Here is a 15,435-nt window from a genome sequence, read left to right on the forward strand (position 1 = left end):
AACTTACTTTCCCACTTACTAACTGTGTGATCCTAGGCAGGCATTCTAAAACCTCATTTCCTCATCTATAAAATGGGGTCATTGTACTTGATGACTTCAAAGGTCCTTTCTTGTTCTGAATCTATGAGCCTATAATTCCTAATGATCTGACTAGTCCAGATCAATTGCAATTTATCGGGTCACAGATTTCAACCTGGAGAGGACCTAAAGGCCCATCTCCTTCATTTTATAGGTGAGAAAAATGAGGCCCATGGTCACACAAATAGAGGTATTGTTAAGTTGTTTTTTCAGTTGTGTCTGACTCTTCATGACCCCATTTGGAGTTTTCTTGGCAAAGAGTCTAGAGTGGTTTTTGCCATTTCCTTCCCCAGTTCCTTTTACAGATGAGGAAACTGAGGCAGAGTGAAGTGACTCACCTTGGGTCACAAGGCTAGCAAATGTCTGAGGCTGGATTTGAACTCAGGATGAGTTTTCCTGACTTCAGGCCTAGCACTCTATCCATAGCACTACTTAGCTACCCTAAGTAGAGGTAGCAGAGATGCAACTTAAATTCGTCCTCAGATTCTAAATCCAGTACCCTTCAAAAAATAATAAAAATAAACATTTTAAAAATAATAAACATTTAAATTTTTTTAATAATAAACATTTTTATTTATAGTTTTGAGTTCCAAATTTTATCCCTTCTTCCCTCCCTCCACTCCCCCCCTCCCTGGGGTGGTAAGCAATCAGATATGGATTATACACATGCAGTGATGTAAAACCATGTTAGTCATTTTGTACAAGAAAACTTGAATAAAAGGAAAAAATTAAAGAGTGAAAAATAGCATGCTTCAATCTGTGTTCCATCAATATCAGTTCTTTCTCTGGAGGTGGATGGTATGCTTCATCATTAGTCCTTTGGGATTGTCTTGGATCATTGTATTGCTGAGAATAGTTAAGTCATTCACAGTTCTTCATCAAACAATATTTCTGTCTCTGTGCACAATGTTCTCTTGGTTCTGCTCACTTCACTATACATCTGTTCATACATGTCTTTCCAGGCATTTCTGAAATCATCCTGCTTGTCATTTCTTACAGCACAATAATATTCCATCTCCATTATATACCACAGTTTTTTAGCCATTCCCAAATTGATGGGCCTTCCTTTGATTTCCAATTCTTAGCCGCCACAAAAAGAGCTGCTATAAATATTTTTGTACAAATAGGTCTTTTTCTCTTTTTGTAGATGTCTTTGGGATATAAACCTAGCAGTGGTATTGCTGGATCAAAGGGTATGCACAGTTCTATAGCCCTTTGGGCATTGTTCCAAATTGCCCTCCAGAATGGTTGGATCCTTCACAACTCCACCAACAGTGGATTAGCTCCTCCGTTTACCCACATCCCCTCCAACATCCAGTACTCCCTTAATTATACCACATTGCAGGGCAGCTAGGTGGCTCAGTGGATAAAGCACCGGCTCCGGAGTCAGGAGGACCTGAATTCAAATCCGGCCTCAGACACTTGACACTTACTAGCTGTATAACTCTGGGCAAGTCACTTAACCCCCATTGCCCCGCAAAAAAAAAAAAAAAAAATTATACCACATTGCCTTTTCTCTGCCCCTACCCAGGGGCCTCTGCTCTCCTGGGAGCAGAAAAGATAAAACCCTACCCCTAAATTCCAGGCCTGAACATCGGTGAGATGCACAAGCCCAGCCAGCTGAATAAAACAGAGAAATGCCAGTACCACCCCTAAGATCAAATTAAGTTTGCTTAAGCCTCATGCCTATAATTAAAGTTCTAGCCATAATGGCTTACTTGCTAATTGCTGAGCTCAGCATGCCCTTTCCCACCTCCATGCTTTTGCAAGACTGCCCCACATACCTGCAGTTCACCTCTGCCTCCCTTCCACCTCTTAGATCCCTTAACATCTTTCAAGGCACAGATGAGGCAACACTCCCTATAGGAGTCCTTTTCTGATCCCCCTGGCTGTCTGTCGGTGTTCTCCCCTTTTCAGATGATCTTGCATTTGTGTGTTTTATCTCCCAGTACCTGGCATAGTGCTTTGTACCTATGAGCACTAACTAAATGCTTATTCAATTGCACTGAATTCAAATATGGGTAAGCTCAGAAGAAAGACAAAATAAGGAAGACCAATGTCACCTTAGACGTTGAAACCTGTGAATCATTTCTTCAAATCAGCCCTTTTATAGACTCTCTTCTTCCCTCTCCCCTCCCGCCCCGTTTCTAGTGTAAATAATTCACTATTTTTCACAATTAAGATAAGACTAGGGCCCTGTGGGAGAGAAGATATTTAATATGATGAAAGATCTCCATGGCGGGTATGACCCATGGACTCCTGGCAAGCCATCCTAGAGAGCATAGTTCGTGCCCCTTTTCCTGGAAATAGTTGGGCTCTTGTTGCTCTAGAATGAATCCTTAGACTTTTTTTTCCATCTTGGAAATAAACTTTCCTAGAAAAGAAAATCTGATTTCTTATCCAGTCTTCCCTTCTCCAGTGGCAATTCTTTCTCTTCCAAGAAAGGTGACCTTTGTTTTTTCCATTGCCCAGGCCTTTCTTGGTTATTTCTTTGGAGCCATTGGGTTCCCAGGATCACAGTAGTCTTACCTTCTCATCCAGGGCTCAGTAGAGGCAACCCTTCCCATCTTTCCTCCCATTCTCAGACCTCTACCCAGGTGGCCTAGTGTCTGATAGGCTGCTATTACAGAATGATAGACAGTTTGGACTGGAAGGAACCTTGGAGACAATCTCATTCCACCCCCTCATTTTATTACTTGCTCCAAAGGAGGCCGTCTCTCTTAGATTAGAATTACATATCCAACTTTCTTTCTCATTATTTCTGTGCTCAGGTCAAACTTGTCTCCCCAGATTTAATTCTTCCTCATATTGATGAATCAGTAACCTCAGATGCTTTCCATTCACAGTTGAAAGCACCTGTGATCTTTAAAAAAAGTGAGAAATCACATTTGAAAACCTAGATTAAAAAAGGGGGGGATCATGCTTATTTTATCAGGAAACACAGGACATAAGTATCTTACAATGAACTGTTCCAGAAAACTACTTTCTATAGATAAGTGTAAGTGTTTGTGGAGGGAGCGATCTTGATTCAAGGGAGTCTGAAAAATGAGGGAAGGTACAGGGGCAGGGCAGAAGAAGCAATAGACATCTTAGTGGAAGGAAAAAAAGGGATAGACTTAGTGAATGCATGCAGGTGTTGGGAGGAGTTTTCTAGCCTGAGTTCTGTGAGAGGCCAGGGAGTCCAGTATCCACCATGAGGTCTTCAAATCTGAGGATCAAAATATGAGATGCCAGGGGACAGCTAGGTGGCACAATGGATAGAGCACCAGCCCTGGATTCAGGAGGACCTGAGTTCAAATCCAGCCTCAGACACTTAACACTTCTTAGCTGTGTGACCCTGGGCAAGTCACTTAACCCCCAATTGCCTCACTAAAAAAAAAAAAAAAGTATACACACAAAAATATGAGATGCCAGACTGGACAAGGAAAGAAATTTATTATACTAAGGAAAATACTTCCCAAATAGCAGCTTCAGTGTCAAGTGTCTGAGGCCAAATTTGAACTCAGGTCCTCCTGAATCCAGGGCTGGTTCTTTATCTACTATGCTACCTAGCTTCCCCCTTCATATAGCTTTTTTTTTTTTTTTTTTTTTTTTTTTTTTTTTTTTTGCAGGGCAATGAGGGTTAAGTGACTTGCCCAGGGTCACACAGTTAGTAAGTGTCAAGTGTCTGAGGCCGGATTTGAACTCAGGTACTCCTGAATCCAGGGCCAGTGCTTTACCACTGCGCCATCTAGCTGCCCCCTTCATATAGTTTTTTAAGCTCACTTAGAGCCTATCAAAAGAGACAGTATTTGTCAAGTTCTTAGCACAGTGTGCCTGGCACATAGTAGGTACTATATAAATGCTAGCTATTATGGAGAGAGCTGGTGGCACAGTACCAGGCCTGGAGTAGGGAAGATCTGAGTTCAAATCCAGCCTCAGACACTTAGTAACAGTATGACCCTGGGCAAGACACTTAAACTCTGTTTGCTTCAGTTTTTCAAATGTACAATGGGATAATCACAGCATCTACCTCACAGGGTTGTTGTAAGAATCAAATGAGATGATATTTGTAAAAGGCACTTAGCATAGTAGGCACTAAGTAAATGCTTATTCCTTGCCCCTTCCCACTTAGGTATAAAACCAATCAGTCAGTTGCAGAATGGATATGGGGAAAGTGTGTGAGCCTTGGAGTCACAGGGGTTGTTAAAGGTCAAGTTTGTCCCTATAGGGAAATGCATTTCTTTCTTAGTAGTGAGTCTTATCAGAATATCCGGTTTTGGCAATAAATGTCCAAGGTGGTAGAAGCCTCCTTCAAGATAGGCTTATCCTACTGGTGCCACTAAAGAGGAGAATAAAATAAAGCCAGGGCCTCTCTGTTAACACAATCCCACAGCTCTGTTTCTTTAGCCTCTAAGATTACTTTCTCTGGAATGAAGATGCCTCCTCATATTCTCAATATTCCTATTTATCCATTTAGGAAATATTGACCCCAAGAAAGCATCAGGATAAAGATAAGATAAGAGATAAAGTCCTTTTAGATCTCATTGGGAAAATAAAACTAACAAGGCTTAGCCAGCCTAGTGTAAAAAAACAACAACAACAACAAAAATAACGCACACTGTATCCTGTGGACCATTAACAAAGCTATGCTTATAGGGATAAAGTTCAATTAAGAAGCTTTTTAGGAGATGCTTAAATAATGACTCAGCCCCCATCCAGACCTCAGGTCCTGAGACCTTCTGGATATCTGAATTTGACTTTCTACCAACTCCTCCTTAGAAATATTTAGGTCTCCAGCACACATCAAGCCAAAATGGCACAGAACACAAAACAGGTTTATTAAAATGTATATAAAAACAAAGAAGGGGGTACAGCTAGTTGGCACAGTGGATAAAGCACTGGCCCTGGATTCAGGAGGACCTGAGTTTAAATCCAGCCTCAGACACTTGACACTTACTAGCTGTGTGACCCTGGGCAAGTCGCTGAACCCTCATTGCCCCACCCCCCAAAAAAACAAAAAATAAAGAAGGGACAAATATTTTAACCCATTTAACAAAACAATGGTTATACCCCATCTTCCCATAGGGTTCTGCAAAGGGTTAAATGTATAGAATCCTATAAAACTCATGGCATTCAAGCCTCTACCTCATACACTACTATTGCAGGTCTCTAAACCATCTCAATGTCAGCTGCACTTTGCCTTCTCTCCAAGCTCTTTTTTTTTTTTTTTTTTTTTTTTTTTTAGTGAGGCAATTGGGGTTAAGTGACTTGCCCAGGGTCACACAGCTAGTAAGTGTTAAGTGTCTGAGGCCGGATTTGAACTCAGGTACTCCTGACTCCAGGGCCGGTGCTCTATCCACTGCGCCATCTAGCTGCCCCCTCTCCAAGCTCTTTTTACTTTAGAATCTGCTGCCTTATCCCAGCGCCTAGCTACCAACACATACACCACATCATAGTTATGGTAGCCCTCAGCTTAATTCCACTATTTTTGACTGACTTCTTGACAACCATCTTCACATCCCTGATCGCCACCATCCAGGAGGTCCTCAAGTCTACCTCCTGGCTCTCTTTCATCCCAGAAGAATCCATGTGTCTTTTATACACGTAAATTATGTGACTTTTCCTTTGTTGTGCACACAGGTGAGGTAAAAAAGTAGAACCTCTTCAGAACTACTCATATTCTTTCATATTGAATCATCTCTTCACATGCCTGTTGCATTTTTGTAGTTATACACCCATTTCCCTCACCTGAGAGTTCCCATCCTGAGCTGAGGAACCAAAAAATGTGGGGTGGGGAGAGAGAATGAAAAGTGTGTTTACTGTGTAATTTCCATACCAAGTTTCTTTCTTTCTTTTTTTTTCCTGCTGTGAAATGGTAACATGGGTTTCCAGGTTTAAACTTCTCAATCAGCATTTGGAACCCAAAGAATCCAAAGGGTTAGGAGACTGCGTTGCTTTCCACTGATTAGAGTAGAGAGAGGGAAAGACATTCACTTTTCTGTTGTCCAGTTTCTCCTCTTCTCATTCCCTCTTACTTCTGCCTCTCTCACACATCTTCTGGACCAGAGCTTCAGGACTGTTAGCTGTTGACATTGGACAAAAATAAACCATGATAATTTCTGCTAAGAATGTAAAGATGTCCCACTTTGTACACCCAGCATCCTGGGAGCCAATGAATGGGGGGAGGGGGGAATGGGTTTGGTCCTTCTGCCTCTGAATCAAGGCTGCTAAAGTCCAAACCCTGAAACTTGAAAGGAAATCCTAAAGGTGAATTGATCTTTTCTTAAGTACCACTTATTGGGAATATAGTTGAGGCAAGTAGAAGGTGAACTGTTGCAGGACACCTAGATTCCCCTTAAATTTGCCATGGATTTCTGTGTAACCATACTCAGAATGAGTTTAAAGATTAATAACGGTATTTGGGCAGGGGACAGGAGCGGGGATTGGGAGTAGTGGGAACAGCTCGGGACTCAGATGCTGACAAAATTACTTCTGCTCCCCCCACCCCCACCCCGCTCATTGTTTTGGAATGAAAACTTGGGTTTGGTGAGAAGAGGGAGGATTAACGAGAGCAAATACGGTAACACATCCTTTTACTTGGTGAAAAGTCAATGGACTTGGGACTCAGGAGTGCCAGACATGGGGCGGCTAGAAGCTATAGAAGGAAGGGGACTGAACACTAGGTGTGAGCCAGGATTGGCTCACGCCCTTTAGAATGACCTGGGAATAGGTTCAAAGGAGAAAGTGTTGCCTTCGTTCCTGACTTGGTGCAGGAAACTTCTGGGAGAACAGAACAGCTAAACCAGGCGATTGTCTTAGGATGGCTTTATTTTAGCTTCACTTCCACAGCTGTTCACTTGTGTTTCTCCAAAGTGGCTTCTCCAGACCTCTTACCCCCAGGAGAGAATTGGGACAAACCAAGGTGTCAACACACAGGTAGGATTTCTTTTCTCTTCTTTTCCTGGGACTTCCGAGTGTTGGCGCCCCATCCCACTGTGAAGACATGGTATTGAGAGAAGAAATCACCTCTCTCTATATATTTTAAAGGCTGGGAAACCATACTGATTGGCTTCATTTTACAGGCCAATGATTTTTGACATAGGAGAATAATAACTTAGGTTTTTATTTCAGGATTAAGATAGTTATAAAGAAGGAGCTATAGCATTAACAGCACCTGGGGGTCCTAGCTATTCATTACTTTTACCCGCTGGGAAATGATCACAAAGCAGTGTGTAAGCCTGGCCTCCTGAGCAGTCAGCATGGTAAGCATGGAAGGAAGTACTGGATTTGAAGTCAGAAAACCTGGGTTTAAATCCTGCCTTCTCCACCATCTGTGTGACTTTGGACAAGTTACTTAAACCTCTTTTCCTCTCCAAAATCTATGATTCTATTAGTCAGGACTGTCATCCTCCCCCTTACACTCCCTCCCCCACACACTTTCCATTCTCATCTCTACAACAATTTCTTGGTTGCTATGAGATGAGGGTATAGTTTAGGGCCCAGTGTAGCAACACCCTCCCCTCTATTATTGCCAAAGTATTTCCCCATAGCAACAACCACGTGGAAAGGGAGGGAAGGAAAGGAACAACAGGGCTGGATAGTACAGTGGTTAGAGCACTGGGCCCCAAGTCAGAAAGCGCAGAGTTCAAACCCAGCCTTAGATAGTTACTAGCTGTAAGACCCTGGGCAAGTCACTTGATCAACTATAAAATGCAGATTGTAATAGCACTTCCCTCACAGGGTTTCTGGGAGATAATATTTATAAAATGCTTAGCACAATTCCTGACACATGGCAGGCACTTAATAAATGCTTGTTCCCTTCCCTCCCTACTAGCTGTGCCTCAGTTTCCTTATTTGCAATATCGGGAGATGTTGGATTGAACGGCCTCTGAGGCTCTGAATAATATGTCATTTTAGAATAATGGCAGTTCTTCAAACCACAGCAAATTTAGTCTAAGGGTATTACTCCAGTGGTTGTTGCTGTGTAGTAAATATTTGAGGGAGCATTTGAGCAGAGGTCACTGACTACAAGGCCAGTGTCCTATCTTTTCCACCGTGACCCTCGGTGCAATTACAAGTAACAAATATGCAGAGTCAAGCAAAACAGATCCTGATATTGGCAGCATACAAAAATATGTATTTACTTTTTTTTTTTTTTAGTGAGGCAATTGGGGTTAAGTGACTTGCCTAGGGTCACACAGCTAGTAAGTGTTAACTGTCTAAGGCCGAATTTGAACTCAGGTAGTCCTGACTCCAGGGCCGGTGCGGTGCTCTATCCACTACGCCACCTAGCTGCCCCTGTATTGACTTTTGAAAGACAACTCTGATCAGCGCCAAGGGATCAACCATTGTTTCAGAGCACTAATAGTGAGGAATGCTACCTACTCCTTGCCATTCCCTTTGGAAAGAGGTCTAGGTACGCATCTCTAGGCAGTCAGTCGGACATGAATTTACTGAGTACTTAAGGAAAAGGAATCAATTTAAGGAGAGAGGGGCAAAAACAGGGGAGGTGGGAAGCTGCAAGACACCTAGCTTCACCCACTTCACGAGCTGACCCGGACCATTCTCCATAGAAACATACAAGCCGGTTTATCGCAAGGACTCCGTGATTGAACGGTCCCTCCTGAGAGCGCAGCAGCCTCTGGGATCCTTCCCACCAACTCTTCCTCCCCTTGTTGCTGCTGCGTCCTTGACTGGCAGAAGCTCCCCAAGATCTTTCCAACTTCTCACACCGGTGTCCTTTGTACAACAAGTGCGATCCCCAGGTGGACCAATTAGCTCTCTCCTAGCCTCACAATAGGTCACGAGTGATAGTTGTGGGCGCCGGGTCACAAAAAGAGACTGTGAGAGAGCTTTGGGGGAAACTGTGATTAGCGCGTGGACTGTATTCAATGCATGCTTGAAATGTAGGGAAAATGACTCAAAACAAATGCTCTCCTTTGGAGATAAATGGGTTCACCCATAAAAGCAGTGAATTAGACAATTGACAGAGCTGGCCGAGTTCTACTTGTGGATACTCTTCACTCTGGGTTTTTGTGACACTGGTCTCTCCTGCTTTTCTCTTTATTTGTCCAAGTGCTCCTTAATTTTCTTTGCTGAATCTTCATCCGTGTCACATATACAGTCACACGTGTTATATCCAATTGGTGGACATCCCTAAAGTTTTTTGACGTTGAGCAAGTCACAATGTATCTGGACCTCAGTTCCCTTATCTGTAAAATGGGAATACTAGGCCTACTTTAGAAGTATTACATGAAGGAATCAAATGTGAAAGTGCTTTAAAAATACAGATGCAAAAATACTATAGAAGAAAAAGATAATATCAATACCCTATTTTATAGGAGGGATCACACTCTCCTTTTTAAAAGAATTTCAGTCAGTGTCTTGGATTTTCTCTCTTTTTTCTTTGTGTGTGTGTGTGTGGTGGGGAGGGGGCAATGAGGGTTAAGTGATTTGCCCAAGGTCACACAGCTAGTAAGTATCAAGTGTCTGAGGCCGAATTTGAACTGAGGTCCTCCTGAATCTGGGGCCAATGCTTTATCCACTGTGCCACCTAACTGCCTCAGTGTCTTGGATTTTCATGAAGAAACTACTGAATATTTCTCAGCAGTGATCTCCAGAAATACTTGATCAAATCCTTCAAATAATATGGTAATATGATTTTAAGTTTCCTCATCACTGGAAGTATTCAAATAAAAATTGGACAACTACTTGTCATGGTTAGAGGGGACTTAATGTTTTGATCAGGGTTTGGGTTAAATGACCTGTGATCCTGACATTCTAGAAGCCTATGCAAAATTCCTTTTCTGGGCTTCTCTGTATCCCTGGATAAGGATCATTTGGGGTTACACTGGGATGCAGGTGATAAAGCCAAAGGAAAGAAATGTGTTAAGAGATGGATGGTGACCCAGTAATACCACTGCTAGGTCTGTATCCCAAAGAGATCATAAAAAAGGTAAAAGAACCCACATGTACAAAAATATTTATAGCAGCCCTTTTTGTGGTGGCAAAGAATTGGAAATTATGGGGATGTCCATTAATTAGGGAAAGGCTGAACAAGATGTGGTATATGAATGTAATGGAATACCGTTGTGCTATAAGAAATGATGAGCAGGCTGATTTCAGAAAAACCTGGAAAGATTCAAGTGCACTAATGCTGAGTGAACTGAGCAGAACCAGGAGAACATTGTACACAGTAACAGCAACATTGTGTGATGATCAACCATGATAGATTTAGCTCTTCTCAGCAATACAAGACATTTCCAAAGGACTCATGATGGAAAATGCTATCCACATTCAGAAAAAATAACTGTGGAATCTGAATGCAGATTGAACCATACTATTTCTCCTTTTTTGTTTTTTGAGGTTCTTCCCTTTTTTTCTGATTCTTCTTTCACAACATGACTAATGTGGAAATGTTCAATGTGATTGTACACATATACCCTATATGCAATTTCTTTTTATCTTGGGGAGGGGGGAGGGAAGGGAGAGAGGGAAAAATTTGGAGCTCAAAATGTTATAAAAACAAATGTTGAAAACTATTTTTACATGTACATGGGAAAATATTATTAATATTGAAAAAATGAATTCCATTTAAGAGGGGAAAAAAGAGATGGATGATGGAAATCAGAAGTGACTTCAAAGATAGACAATGAAGAATAAGATTCTGGAATTTTTTATTTGAATTGGTGCCAAAAGACAGCACTGCTTCTCTCTTCATGAACTCCCTGACCACTTCAATCTGGTGATCAGCTCAATTGCAGCCGGAAGATCAACATTCATTTATGACATTGTGGGAGCTAGCCAATGACCTCTCACAATTATCTTAAACTCATTGAACTGAACAAAGGTTATATCAAGAACTCAACTCTCTCTCTCTTGCAGGTGACTAAATCTGCTATAAAATTTTGAAAAAGGAGAGATAGCACCTGCCCAAGAGAAAGACATGGGGAGACATAGAAACACTTGTTCTTCTGATATTCCAAAACTAGACCTTTGGAACTTGTTAGCCAAGATTATGGAGGGGAAAGAGTGAGCAAACTACAGTAACAAAGAGTTTAGGAGGTCTTGTCAAAAGAAAAGGGGAAGGAGGAAGGACAAAGAATTCCAGTCTATTTCTAAAGACTAAGAGGGCAGGACTGTTGAAGTTGACAAATATAGGAGGCAAGAAAAGAAATGACTATGAAAAATTTCTAACTCTTCTGGAAGGAGTTTACTCATCATTATAACCATTGCTATGTTTTCCAGATCTGGAGAGCCTCAGTTCTTGCCATGACATGATCTGAAAAGATGGTATTTCTACTGTATGCTTAACAAATTCTATTCTTTGTGGACCATAAAACCTATTAATTCTACTCATTGAAATAAGCATGCTTCAATCCGGGCTCTTACAGTTCAGTGCAATGACAATTCAATAAACATTAAGTGCCTCCTTTGTCACTGTTTCAGGTCCTGAGGAGAGACAAAATTTATTTAAGAAACACTCATTGCTGTCATGAAACTTGTCTAGTAAGGGGGAATGTAATATCCACTAATGACTAGAATACATGATAAGTAATAATAGATGTCATTTATATGCTCTTTTTTAAGGTCTGCAAAACACTTAGATACAGTCCCTGAATTTATCTTCACAACAACCTGTGGGAGGTGCTATCATCCTGTTTTGTAGATGAAGAAACTGAGGGTCAGAGAGGTTGAGTAACTTGCCAAAGGTCATGTAGCTAGTAAATGTCTGAAACAAAATTTGAACTCAGGTCTTGACTCCAAGTCCAGTATTCTCACTCTGCCACCCAGCTGTCCTATTAAAGGAATGAAAGCAGTGTGCTCTGTGAAGTTTTGCAAAAGAAGGATAGATAGGTTCCTACCAATGCTTCCTTTGGGGAGATTGGCATTTGATTTGGGTCTTAAAAGATGGATAGAAGGTGAGGCAAAGAGCATTTGAGACATAAAGACCAAAGAGACAGAGGTGGGAAGGTGTGGTGGTGGTGATGTAGTCCAATTTGCCTAGAAAGTAGAATATAGGGAAGTTAGGAGCAAGAGAAGGCTGGAAGGGGAGGATGGTGTCCATTCATGAACGAGGCTGTCTGACCTTTTACCCAATAGGTAATAGAAAGCAACTGAAGAGTTTTGTGTAGAGAAATATATTCCCATCTTATACTACTGGATATAGAAATACAAGGCGACTACATCTGAACAACTGCAGTTAGTGTCTAAAGGAAAGTTACTGTTTCTCTGTCTTTGAACTTCTGTGAGTCCACCTAGCATATGTAGCAAAACACAGCATTAGGTGGTTCTAGAGAAGACAATTCTAATGATTCAACTAACGGTCAGCTATCCTGGGAAGAAACCTTTCAATAGATCATCTTCTGTCTGGAAATTGTATGACCTGGGTTTCCTGATCTCCATTGCAGTGTGATTTCTCTGGGCCCAAATTTTTGGATTTTAATAGATAATTTCTAAGATCCTAACTCTAACTCCCATGATCCTCTACTCTTGGCTCACTTGCATAGTTTCTTTTTTCTTTATTTTTTTTCTTTTTTTAAAGTAATAAACATGTTTATTTATAGTTTGGGGTTCCAATTTTGATCCCTCCTTCCTTGCCTCCCTTCCCAGATATAGGTTATACGTGTAAAATTATGTAAAACATTACCATATTAGTAATTTTCTTTAAGAAAACTATGAAAGAAAGTGAAAAATAGCATGCTTCAGTCTGTGTTCCATCAATATCAGTTCTTTCTTTGGAGGTGGATAATATGTTTCATTCATAGTCCTTTGGGATTGTCTTGGATCGTTGTATTGTTGAGAATAGTTGTCTTTTACAGTTCATCATCAAATAATATTGTTGTCTCTGACTTGCATAGTTTCTAACAAAGACTAATTCTTGTGGCTTAAAAAAAAAGTATAGAAATTTGATGCAGACAGAACAGCATCCAAAACTTTTTCTTTTTTGTAATTTAAGGTTTCAAATGTCTGAATGAAAATAGTTTTGCCAAGTTACCCCATTAGTACCTCATCAGGTCTGGCTCCCATTGTTGAACATAGGCTAAGACATTGAAAGATGTCTTTTTGGCCAATCTTCAAAGATAGTATCAGTATTCTGCACCAATGTTTCATCTGGACCATTTGCTTGAAGATGATAAGGGGCAATGCTTCAACTCAGATAAAGTTCTTAGTCCACAAATTTCTTAAATAGCAGAAATATGTACATACTCGTTTTCAGGAACAATAGTGTTTATTGTTGTTTAGTTGTGTCTTACTCTTTTTGACCCCATTTGGGGTTTTCTTGGCAAAGACACTGGTATGATTTGCTATTTCCTTCTCCAGCTCATTTTATAGATGAGGAACTGAGACAAACAGGGGTAAGTGACTTGCCCAGGGTCACACACCTAATAAATTTCTGAAAAAAGATAAATCTTCCTGATTCCAGACCCAGAACTCTCTCCACTGTACCACCTAGCTGCTCCAATAGTGTCTATAGTTTCAGAATAATTAGCACAGAGTTGCTTTCTAGCAAATGTAAGATGGAACAAAGAATGCTTTGAGTCATTTTAAGATGGAATCTATCAAGAACAGAAGGGAAAAACATCAATTCCAAATTCCAAAGGACACATGATGGAAAATGCTTTCCATATCCAGAAAAAGAACTGTGGAATCTGAATGCAGATTGAACCATACTATTTCTACTTTTTTGTTAGTTTTTTTTTCTTTCTTGAGGTTTTTTCCTTTTGTTCTGATTCCTCTTTCACAACATGACTAATGTGGAAATATGTTTAATGTGATTGTACATATATAAATAAACTATATCATATTGCTTGATGTTTTGGAGAGGGGAGAGGAAAGGGAGGGAGAGAGAAAAATTTAGAACTCAAAACTATTAAAAAATGAACATAAAAAGTATCTTTACATGTAATTGGAAAAAATAAAATACTATTTACAAAAGAGTTACAAAGCAAGTTTATTTTATTATACTGATGCTCAATTTTATAATAAATTATTAAAAATGCTTTTATCAAGTTTTGTTTTTACATCATCTATATTTGCCAATGTAGTCTTTCTTCCCAATCCCTCCCAGAAAGCCATCTCTTAATAAAGAAGAAAGAGAGAAAAGAAGATACACAACCCTACCTAACATTAAAAAAAGTTTGATGTTACATGCAGTGTTCTATGCCCATAGTCCCCCACCCCTGCAAAAAAAGCAGGTCAAGCTTTTTGTCCTAATATTTCTAGTTTGGGACCAAACTTGATCATTATAATTTCAAAGCATTCAGTTTTTATGGTTTTATTGTTGTCGATTTATATTGTTGCCACCATTACAAATATACTGTTCTCCTGATTTCACTTAGTTCACCTTGCATCAGTTTATGTCTTTCTATGTTTCTCTGTATTCATCATAACTATGACTTGTTAGAACACAGTAATAGCTGATTATAATCATCAACCACAATTTGTTGCCCATTCCCCAGTTGATAGGCATCTACTTTGTTTCCAATTATTTGCTACCAAAAAAAAGGTAGTGCTATAAATTGATTGGTATTTATAGAGCCTTTCTTTTTGTCATTAACTTCCTTGGTATATGCTTAGCAGTAGAATCTATGGGTCAAATGGTAGAGATATTTCAGTCACTCAACACATAATTCCAAATTTCTTTCCAGAATGTTTGGACCAATTTACAATGTACAGTTTCATCAAAAGAGCATTAATGGGGCAGCTAGAAGGCACAGTGGTTAAAACACCGGCCCTGGATTCAGGAGTACCTGAGTTCAAATCCGGCCTCAGACACTTGACACTTACTAGCTGTGTGACCCTGGGCAAGTCACTTAACCCCCATTGCCTAAAAAAAAAAACCAGCATTAGTGTGCACAACCCCTCCAAAACTATTCCTATCTTTTGTCATCTGCCAATTTGCTGGATGTGAGGTGAAACCTCAGGATTGTTTTTATTTGTATTTCTTTTAATCATTAATGATTCAGAAACTTCTTTCATAAGGATGGTAATATTTTTCAATTCTTCTTTTGAATCCTGTTTGTTTTCATCCTTTGATTACTTAACAATGGCTTTTGGTCAAATATTTATATTACTTACCTATATGCTTTGGATATTGGACCCTATTCAGAAATATTTAATACAGCAATTTTTCCCAGTTGACTTTCCCTTCATAGCCTAGTTGTATTAATTTTTTATGCAAAAGCTTTTCAATCTCATATAACTGAAATTATATCTTTTATCTTTTGTAATCACTTCTAACCCTTTTTTTGGCTAAGAATTCACCTATCCTTAGCTGTGAAAAATACATGCCTCTCTTCTAATTTTTTTATGACATGATCTTTAACATTCTAATCACATACCTATTTTGAATTTGTTATGGTATGTGGTGTA

The 15,435-nt window shown here is 40.0% G+C and overlaps 1 protein-coding gene across 3 annotated transcripts in view; it reads left to right on the forward strand.

Moving 5' to 3' along the window:
• Nucleotides 1-6,820: 6,820 nt before the first annotated feature.
• NR1I2 (nuclear receptor subfamily 1 group I member 2) overlaps nucleotides 6,821-15,435 on the forward strand; it is a 64,849-nt gene continuing 56,234 nt past the window's right edge. For all 3 annotated transcript variants that reach the window (XM_043991328.1, XM_043991330.1, XM_043991329.1), the window contains exon 1: nucleotides 6,821-6,996. The gene's annotated coding sequence lies outside the window, so the exon portion shown is untranslated. The remainder of the gene's footprint in view (nucleotides 6,997-15,435) is intronic.

The sequence above is a fragment of the Dromiciops gliroides genome, chromosome 3 (genome assembly GCF_019393635.1).
Source record: "Dromiciops gliroides isolate mDroGli1 chromosome 3, mDroGli1.pri, whole genome shotgun sequence".
Classification (NCBI taxonomy): Eukaryota; Metazoa; Chordata; class Mammalia; order Microbiotheria; family Microbiotheriidae; genus Dromiciops; species Dromiciops gliroides.